An 11190-nucleotide genomic window follows, 5' to 3' on the forward strand; every position below is an offset into this window, starting at 1 on the left:
TTTTTTCCTTTTTGATTTATTAATTTAAAGAAGTAACTTATATTTTTATTTATTTTTAATATTCAAATATTTTTTTCTTTGATTTATTAATTTGAAGAAGTAACTTATTTTTATATTTATTTTCAAGACCCTTAAGTTAAATTTGTATTAGTTGTATAATCTTGAGAAGGAGGACGTTGGGAAAGGGCTTTGTTGAGGATGATAAGTTAAAAAAAATATGTATTATGATTTCCCTCTAAAATTGTCTTAAAAGGAGGACGTTGGGAAAGGGCTTTGTTTGAGGATAAGTTAAAGATATGTATTATGATTTCCCCCTAAATTTGCCCTACAAGGAGGACGTTGGGAAAGGGCTTTGTTGAGGATAAGTCAAAAGAAAATATATATGATTTCTCTCTAAAATTGTCTTAAAAGGAGGACGTTGGGAAAGGGCTTTGTTGAGGATAAGATAAAAAAATGTCCTTAGGTTTTTAAATGTGCCTTAGATTAGACCCCCCCAAAAAAAATGTCGTTTCTCTTTAGTTTTACGTTTAAAATAAGAAGAAAAGTTACTTGTAAACATTTATATTTCTTGCGTTGAATAAATTAATAAATGTATAAGTATTGAATTCATCTTTTACTCTTTCCCTTTTCTAGTATAATTAATGCATATGAATGTTGTGTATATACTCTTTATCAACCTAATTATATCGTTTATCTAGTTTCTCCTCTTTTCTTCTCCTCCTCCTCCTCCTCCTTTCCCTACTTCCTCCATCTTTCTCTTCCCTTTTCTTTCCTCCCCATCATCTCTTCCCCTCTTCCTTCCCTTCCTCAAGAACACACCACCATCTTCCATTCTCATTTCTTCTCCTCTTCCTCCTCTTTTCTTCTTCTCCTCCTCTCTTCTTCTCCTCCTCTTCCTATCTCCTCCTTCTTCTTTCCTCACCCTTCCTTCCCCTTCATCATCTCTTCCCCTCTTCCTTCCCTTTCTAAAGAACACACAACTATCTTCCTTTCTCATTCCTCTCTTCTTCTCCTCCTCCTTTCTCTATCTCCTCTACCTTTCTCTTCCTTCTTCTTTCCTCACCTTTTCTTCCCCTTCACCATCTCTACCTCTCTTCCCTCCCTTCCTCAACAACACAACACCATCTTCTTTTCTCATTCCTCCTCCTCTCTTCTTCTCCTCCTCTCCCTGTCTCCTCCACCTTTCTCTCCTCTCTTCTTTCCTCACCTTTCCTTCCCCCTTCACCATCTCTACCCCTCTTCCTTCCCTTTCTCAAAACACACCACTATCTTTCTTTCTCATGCCTCCTCCTCTCTTCTCCTCCTCCTCTCCCTATCTCTTCCCCCTTTCTCTTCTCTCTTCTTTCCTCATCTTTCCCTCCCTTTCATAATCTCTACCACTCTTCTATTTTCCATTCTGATTCCTTCTCCTCTCTTCCTCCTCTTTTCTTCTCCTCCTCCTCTCCCCTATCTCCTCCATCTTTCTCTTCCCCCTTCTCCTCTCTTCTCTCCTCACCCTTCCTTCCCCTTCGCCATCCCTACCCCTCTTCCATTCTCATTCCTCTCTTCTTCTCCTCCTCCTCTCCTCCTCATCTCCCTGTCTCCTCTTCTTTCCTCCCCCTTCCTTCCCCTTCACCATCCCTACCCCTCTTTCCTCCCTTTCTCAAGAACACAACACGACCTCCCATTCTCCCTTTCTCTCCCTCACCTATTCACCCATATGACACCTGTTTGTGTTTGCGATAAATTAGGTTAAGTTTAGCGACTCTTCCAACACGTAACAGACAACGACTAATATAAATTAACAACAAAAGAAATAAGTTTGTTAGATAGAAAGTGTCATTAACGTAGAAGCCTATATGAATTTACTGAGTATGTTAGATAGAAAGTCTCATTAATGTAGAAGCCTATATGAATTTACTGAGTTCTTAAATATAATAGCTGTTTAGATTATGGTTATGTAAGGTTATGGGTATCTTCAATCCTCCTTTTCCTCCTCCTCCTCCTCCTCCTCCTCCTCCTCCTCCTCCTCCTCCTCCTCTTCCTCTTCCTCCTCCCCCTCTTCCTCCTCCTCCCAAGTGTCTTCAATTTCATATGTGAAGGCTGATGTACTTTCTATAATGAGGTAAGAAGAAAGAGGAGGAGGAGGAGGAGGAGGAGGAGGAGGAAGAGGAGGAAGAATATTCGAGTCGTATATTGTTCCTCGCCACATCCTCTCATGCTTTATCTCCTCCTCCTCCTCCTCCTCCTCCTCCTCTTCTTTTGCTTCTTCCTCTTTCTCCTCCATCACCACTAGCAACCTCACCATGACTGAAGGAGAGAGAGAGAGAGAGAGAGAGAGAGAGAGAGAGAGAGAGAGAGAGAGAGAGAGAGAGAGAGAGAGAGAGAGAGAGAGAGAGAGAGAAAAATGGGGCTTAACATTCTCTCTCTCTCTCTCTCTCTCTCTCCTCTCTCTCTCTCGTGACCCAATAGATGAGACGAGGATAACACACACACACACACACACACACACACACACACACACACACACACACACACACAAAGGCGAAAATGTGTGGTAGTGAGCCTGTCTCTCTCTCTCTTACTTGTTCCTCATTTATTTCCTTCTTCCTCCTTCTCCTCCTCCTCCTCCTTCTCCTTGTTCCCATTTGTCTCATTTTCTTTAATTTTGTAACCATTAAGCCTTCTCTCATTCTCTTTCTTTCTTTCTTTCTTTTTCTTCATTTTATTTTCCTCCTTTTTTTCTTGTTTTTTCCTTTTTCCTTTATTTTCCTCTATCTATTTATTCCTTCTTAGCCCAGGGAGGAAACTATACTCTATTTAATGAGAGAGAGAGAGAGAGAGAGAGAGAGAGAGAGAGAGAGAGAGAGAGAGAGAGAGAGAGAGAGAGAGAGAGAGGGTTTTAGACTGCTTCTCTTTCTTTCATTCTTTTCAATTTTCTTTTCTTTATCTTCTTTTTCCTTATTTTTCGCTCTGCCTGTCTGTCTCTATCCGTTGTCTCTATGTCTGTCTGTCCGTTTATGTCTGTCTGTTTATGGTTGATATTCTAAAGACGCTTCTTCTCTCTCTCACAGCAATTATTTCCAAATGCCAAAAAAAGGAGATTAATCTGTTTTTTATGATTGTTTCTTTACGTTCATGGTACAGAGGAAGGGTCAAACTACCACCAGGGTCATTAACTACCGCTTGCTCCTCTCCGTTAAGTATTTCCGCAGACCAACAAGGAGATTAATCGTGTTTTTATGAGTGTTTCTTTACGTTCATGGTACAGAGGAAGAGTCAAACTACCACCAGGGTCATTAAACTACCGCTTGCTCCTCTCCGTCGAGTATTTCCAAAGACCAACAAGGAGATTAATCGTGTTTTTTATGAGTGTTTCTTTACGTTCATGGTACAGAGGAAGGGTCAGACTACCACCAGGGTCATTAAACTACCGCTTACTCTCCGTCAAGTATTTCCACAGACCAACAAGGAGATTAATCGTGTTTTTATGAGTGTTTCTTTACGTTCACGGTACAGAGGAAGGGTCAGACTACCACCAGGGTCATTAACTACCGCTTACTCCTCTCCGTCAAGTATTTCCACAGACCAACAAGGAGATTAATCGTGTTTTTATGAGTGTTTCTTTACGTTCACGGTACAGAGGAAGGGTCAAACTACCACCAGGGTCATTAACTACCGCTTACTCCTCTCCGTCGAGTATTTCCACAGGCCAAAAATGAGATTAATCGTGTTTTTATGAGTGTTTCTTTACGTTCATGGTACAGAGGAAGGGTCAGACTACCACCAGGGTCATTAACTACCGCTTACTCCTCTCCGTCAAGTATTTCCACAGGTCAAAAATGAGATTAATCGTGTTTTTATGAGTGTTTCTTTACGTTCATGGTACAGAGGAAGGGTCAGACTACCACCAGGGTCATTAAACTACCCCTGGAAATGCCCGAAGCACCTCCGAAAGCCTTATCAAATGTGTGTGTTTGGCCGTCGAATTGTTTAAGAATTTATTTTTCTCTCTGTGTCTATCTGTCTGTGTCTCTCTGTCTGCCTGTCTGTCTCTGTCTGGCCGTCAGTAAGTTAGTTATTCACTCAATCAATTATTCAATCATTCTCTCTCTCTCTCTCTCTCTCTCTCTCTCTCTCTCTCTCTCTCTCTCTCTCTCTCTCTCTCGCTTTAATTAACGAATCAAGGTTCTAATCGTCTTCAGCACGCAGACTCGTACAGGAAATAAATCAAATTGTGAGAAAAGCAAAAAAAAGAAAAAATGAGAAAGGGAGTAAATGAGAAAATGAAGATTGGAAATTAAATCATCTGGCGACTTTATTCATTTTTTATTTTTTTTATTTATGTATCTATCTATTCCTCTATCTATCTGTCTGTCTATCTATCTATATGCTTATCTATTCATCTATTTGTTGGTAATGTTGGTGTTTTCTTCTTCTTCTTTTTCTTCTTTTTTGTTCTTTTTCTTCTTCTTCATCTTTTTTTTTCTTCTTCCTCTTCTTCTTCTTCATCTTCTTCTTTCTTTTACATTTCCTTTTCTTCCTTCCTTCAATTTTCTTTTTTTCTGTTTCCCTTTTTCATTGTAATCTTTTGGTCTTCCTTCAGATTTTCCTCCTTTTCCTCCTCCTCCTCCTCCTCCTCCTCGCTTTCCTCTTAATCCTAGTTTCGTTTCTCCTCTTTCTCACTTTTCTCCTAATCCTATCTATCCTCCTCCTCCTCCTCCTCCTCCTCCTCCTCCTCCTCTTCCTCCTCCTCCTCCTCGGTAAAAGTCATTAAGATCTGTTTGTGGAGAGGACTGATCACGTGACTTGTCTGGCAACGCTGTGAGGCCAATATTGGTGTGTGTGTGTGTGTGTGTGTGTGTGTGTGTGTGTTTAGGGGGGAGGAGAAAGGAAGCAAGCAAGGCAATGAAGGAAATAGTGAAGAAAGAAAGAAAAGAATGAAAAAAAGAAAGGTAGGAAGGAAGGTAAAGAAAGAAAGGAAGGAAGGAAAAACAGATTGAATTATGGATAGAAAGATAGATATAAAGATAGAAAGGAAAGTAAGATAAGAAAATTAAATGCTAAACAAAGAAACAAAAAAACTCACAAAAACTAAAAAGCAGGAAAGATAAGAACTAAGAATGGACAAAAGAAGGAGAGAAAGAAAATGAGGAAAATAAATAAAGTTAATGAACCAAAGATTGAAAGGAAAAAAGAAAAGAAAAGGAGAAAAAGAAAAGGAAAGACAGACGATCCCGCACTGTAATTAAACTGATAAGAAAATTAAAGAAAACAAGATAGACACCCCGTAGAATGATAGATAGATAGATAGATAGATAGATAGATAAATAAATAGAGATAGAGATAGAGACAGATAATCACTCACAAACACAATTACATACACACATAGATAAAAAAAAGAACAATACCATTAGCCCCGTAGATAGATAGATAGATAAATAGATAGATAGATAGATAGATAGATAAATAAATAGAGATAGAGATAGAGACAGATAATCACTCACAAACACACAATTACATACACACATAGATAAAAAAAAACAATACGATTAGCCCCGTAGATAGATAGATAGATAAATAGATAGATAGATAGAGATAGAGATATAGACAGATGATAATCGCTCACAAACACACATACAAACACACAATTACATACACACATAGATAAAAAAAAGAACAATACCATTAGCCCCGTAGATAGATAGATAGATAAATAGATAGATAGAGATAGAGATAGAGATAGAGACAGATGATAATCACTCACAAACACACATACAAACACACAGTTACATACACACATAGATAAAAAAAACAAAAACAATACGATTAGCCCCGCAGATAGATAGAGAGATAGATAGATAAATAGATAGAGATAGATAGATAGAGACAGATAATCACTCACAAACACACATACAAACACACAATTACATACACACATAGATAAAAAAAACACGATTAGCCCCGTAGATAGATAGAGATAGATAGATAAATAGATAGAGATAGATAGATAGAGACATAATCACTCACAAACACACATACAAACACACATAGATAAAAAAGAACAATACCATTAGCCCCGTAGATAGATAGATAGATAAATAGATAGATAGATAGAGATAGAGATATAGACAGATGATAATCACTCACAAACACACATACAAACACACAATTACATACACACATAGATAAAAAAAACAAAAACAATACGATTAGCCCCGTAGATAGATAGAGAGATAGATAGATAAATAGATAGAGATAGATAGATAGAGACAGATAATCACTCACAAACACACATACAAACACACAATTACATACACACATAGATAAAAAAAAAACAATACGATTAGCCCCGTAGATAGATAGAGAGATAGATAGATAAATAGATAGAGATAGATAGATAGAGACAGATAATCACTCACAAACACACATACAAACACACAATTACATACACACATAGAAAAAACAAACAATACCATTAGCTAATAATTACTCCACAACATACAATATCACACAATTACATACACACATAGAAAAAAACAAACAATACCATTAGCTAATTACTCCACCTTTCCATTCCTCCAGGTGAGAATGAGGGTGATGCCAGTGTAGCCAGAATGGGCCTCAACCTTCACTCCCTTCTGATAGGCTGGGAACACTGCCACCTGGTGTGATAGTCTGGCACTCCCTGGCTCTGTGTTACGCGGATGTGGCAACAGTTTGAGGGCCGGTGCAGAGGTGAGTGATTTGGCAACAGTGGAATGCAACTGAGGGATTTATTTGGCAACAGTGTAATGCAACAGGGATTTATTTGGCAACAGTGGAATGCAACAGGGATTCATTTGGTAACAGTGGAATGCAACAGGGATTCATTTGGTAACAGTGGAATGCAACAGAGGGATTTATTTGGCAACAGTGGAATTCAGTAGAGGGATTTATTTGGCAACAGTGTAATGCAACAGGGATTCATTTGGTAACAGTGTAATGCAACAGAAGGATTTATTTGGCAACAGTGTAATGCAACAGGGATTTATTTGGCAACAGTGGAATGCAACAGAGGGATTTATTTGGCAACAGTGGAAGTGTATGCAACAGAGGTAAGAGTGACTTGGCAACAGTGGAATGCTATAGACGGATTTATTTGGGGCTTTGGTAACGGGGTTCAATTTTATTTTGGTAACAATGGGAATATAAGGAACGAAGGGTATTATCTGGCAACATTGGGTGAAAAGAGATTGGAAGGAGAGGAAAGGAAGGGAAGGGAAGGGAAGGAGAGAGATGGGGGGGAAGGGAAGCAGAATAAAGTAGAAGGAGTGTAAGGAAGAAGGTAAGGAAAGAGAAAGGAAAGGAAGAGAAGAGAAGGGTAGGAAAGAGAAGGGAAAGGATGGAAAAGGGAAGGGAAAGCAAGAAACAGGAAAGGAGGCTATGACGACACAAAAGAGAAGAGAAGAATAGATACAGGAAGGGAAGGGAAGGGCAATGAAGGGAAGTGAAGAGCAGGGAAGGGAAGACAAAGGAAGGGAAGGGAAGGGTAGTGTAGGGAAGGGAAGGGTAAATATATGAATGAAATGGGATCGAATGGAATGGAAGGGAAGGGAAGGGCATCTAAGGGCAGGGAAGGGCAAAGAAGAGAAGGGTAGACACAGAAAGGGAAGGGAAGGGAACAGTAGTTACAGAAAGGGAAGGGAAGGGAAGGGAATTGTAGATACATGAAATGAAGGGAAGGGTAGTTACAGAAAGGTTAAGGGAAGGGAAGGGAAGGGAAGGGTAGTTACAGAAAGGGAAGGGAAGGGAAGGGAATTGTAGATACATGAAAGGAAGGGAAGGGAAGGGTAGTTACAGAAAGGTTAAGGGAAGGGAAGGGAAGGGAAGGGTAGTTACAGAAAGGGAAGGGAAGGGAATTGTAGATACATGAAAGGAAGGGAAGGGAAGGGTAGTTACAGAAAGGGAAGGGAAGGGAACGGTAGTTACAGAAAGGGAAGGGAAGGGAAGGGAATTGTAGATACATGAAAGGAATGGAAGGGAAGGGAAGGGAAGGGAATTGTAGATACATGAAAGGAATGGAAGGGAAGGGAAGGGAAGGGTAGTTACAGAAAGGGAAGGGAAGGGAAGGGAATTGTAGATACATGAAAGGAATGGAAGGGAAGGGAAGGGAAGGGTAGTTACAGAAAGGTTAAGGGAAGGGAAGGGTAGTTACAGAAAGGGAAGGGAAGGGAAGGGAATTGTAGATACATGAAAGGAATGGAAGGGAAGGGAAGGGAAGGGTAGTTACAGAAAGGTTAAGGGAAGGGAAGGGAAGGGAAGGGTAGTTACAGAAAGGGAAGGGAAGGGAAGGGAATTGTAGATACATGAAAGGAATGGAAGGGAAGGGAAGGGAAGGGAAGGGAAATGTAGATACAGGAAAGGAATGGAAGGAAGGAAGGAAGGGTAGTTACAGAAAGGGAAGGGAAGGGAAGGTAATTGTAGATACATGAAAGGAATGGAAGGGAAGGGAAGGGAAGGGTAGTTACAGAAAGGGAAGGGAAGGGAAGGGAATTGTAGATACATGAAAGGAATGGAAGGGAAGGGAAGGGTAGTTACAGAAAGGTTAAGGGAAGGGAAGGGAATTGTAGATACATGAAAGGAATGGAAGGGAAGGGAAGGGAAGGGTAGTTGTAGATACATGAAAGGAATGGAAGTTACAGAAAGGTTAAGGGAAGGGAAGGGAAGGTAAGGGTAGTTACAGAAAGGGAAGGGAAGGGAAGGGAATTGTAGACACATGAAAGGAATGGAAGGGAAGGGTAGTTACAGAAAGGTTAAGGGAAGGGAAGGGAAGGGAAGGGGAGTTACAGAAAGGGAAGGGAAGGGAAGGGAATTGTAGATACATGAAAGGAATGGAAGGGAAGGGAAGGGTAGTTACAGAAAGGTTAAGGGAAGGGAAGGGAAGGGAAGGGTAGTTACAGAAAGGGAAGGGAAGGGAAGGGAATTGTAGATACATGAAAGGAATGGAAGGGAAGGGAAGGGTAGTTACAGAAAGGGAAGGGAAGGGAAGGGAATTGTAGATACATGAAAGGAATGGAAGGGAAGGGAAGGGTAGTTACAGAAAGGTTAAGGGAAGGGTAGTTACAGAAAGGGAAGGGAAGGGAAGGGAATTGTTGATACATGAAAGGAATGGAAGGGAAGGAAAGGGAAGGGAATTGTAGATACATGAAAGGTATGGAATGGAAGGGAAGGGAAGGGCAGTGAAGGGCAGTGAAGGGCCACATATCAGGGCTTGGGCAGGTCCGTGGTTGTTGAAGGTCTGTCTCTCATCTTTAATCTTGCTCTCAGACCATTCCACTGTGGCTAGACCCTAATGATTCTCTCTCTCTCTCTCTCTCTCTCTCTCTCTCTCTCTCTCTCTCTCTCTCTCTCTCTCTCTCTCTCTCTCTCCATTTCATTCTTTTCTTCTCTTTGTGTCCTCCCTCCTCCTTCTCCTCCTCCTCCTCCTCCTCCTCCTCTTCCTCCTCCTCGGTTTCTTCCTCTTCTTCTTCTTCTCTCTCTTCCTCCTCCTCCTCCTCCTCCTCATTCATTCTTTATCTCTCCATTCAGCTCCCCTCTTCTCCTCTCTCCTAATTCATATCATCTTTAGTTTCTCCTCTTTCTCTTTCCTTCCTTCCTTCCTTTCGCTCTCTCCTCCCCTCTTCCTCCTCCTCCTCCTCCCTCCTTCATTTCTTGTTTATGGGTCTTCCCTCATTCATTCATTCTTTCTTTCATTCATCCCGTTTCCATTATTCTTCCTTTTCTCCTCCTCTTCCTCCTCCTCCTCCTCTTCCTCTTCCTCCTCCTGTTTTTTTCTTCTTTTTCCTTCCCCTCCTTTATCATTTCTTTGTTTTCCTCTTCACTTCCCCCGGACAGAGAGAGAGAGCTACCACAATACATTTAAATGCAGAAAGGCTGTTGTGTATCTCTCTCTCTCTCTCTCTCTCTCTCTCTTCTCTCTCTCTTCATTTTTCTGACTTTCTTTCTTTCTTTTTTCTATCTCTTTTTTTCTTCCTTTCTTCCTTCCTTCCTTCCTTCCTTCCTTCTTCTCTTCCTTCCTTCCTCTTCTAACATCCTTTTAATCCATCCTCTCTCTATTCTCTCTATACTCTCTCTCTCTCTCTCTCTCTCTCTCTCTCTCTCTCTCTCTCTCTCTCTCTCTCTCTCTCTCTCTCTCTCTCTCTCTCTCTCTCTCTCTCTCTCTTTCTTCCTCCTCTCCTCCTTCTCCCCTCTCCCCTCTTCCTTCTCATAACCCCCATTTACAGAAAGGTGAAGGTAACGTACTAAATAAAAAAACACGGCTGAACGGAACAGGTTAACAGGGGCGATAAATTAACGATATGAGCTGACATTTACATCCCCACGAAAGCCTACACTCGAGCCACAGCTGTCATCAAGAACCTAATACCCTTGAACATGATAGCTTGGCGAATAGGCTCCTCCCCCTTTTCGTCTAAGTGTTCCTCATTTGTCAGTGTAATGTTCAAGCCACGCCCCTTCTATCGTACACTATCTATTGTTTACGTTAGTTAGACGGATTGGTCCCTCCCTTCTGTTCTCCCGCCTTCCTCATTAGTTAAGCTCCTCCTCTTTTTCCATTGGTTTCTCTCATTCGTTAGTGGAATTCTCAAGCCACGCCCATTCTTCTTACTCTTTCTCTTATTTGGGTTAGTTTGGCGAATAAGCTCCTCCCCCTGTTCCTCTTACTTGTTTCTCATTGGTCAGTATACACGCAAGCCACGCCTTTTCTGTCTCTCTCTATCTCTTGTTCAGGTTAGTTAGACGAGTTAACTCCTCCCCCTTTTCGTCTTACTTATTTCTCATTGGTCAGTATACGAGCAAGCCACGCCCCTTCTGCCTTAGCTCCTCCCCCTTTCCATCTTACTTGTTTCCCATTGGTTAGTGTACTCGCAAGCCACGCCTCTTCTGTCTTACTCTGTCTTGTTTTGGTCTGTTTGTCGGATTAGCTCCTCCCCTTTTTCTAATGGATGTGTGTGATTGGTTAGTGTGTATATAAGCCACGCCTATTTTTGGTTTTTGGGTGTTTTTGATTGGTGGATGATTGAGAAGGTTAACGCTCATTGGTGGAGAGATAATGGGTTCCCGTTTTGTAGATGTGTGGTTTGTTTTGCTATTTTTGTGTGTTATTTTCTCTCTCTCTCTCTCTCTCTCTCTCTCTCTCTCTCTCTCTCTCTCTCTCTCTCTCTCTCT

The sequence above is a fragment of the Eriocheir sinensis genome, chromosome 11 (assembly GCF_024679095.1).
Source record: "Eriocheir sinensis breed Jianghai 21 chromosome 11, ASM2467909v1, whole genome shotgun sequence".
NCBI lineage: Eukaryota > Metazoa > Arthropoda > Malacostraca > Decapoda > Varunidae > Eriocheir > Eriocheir sinensis.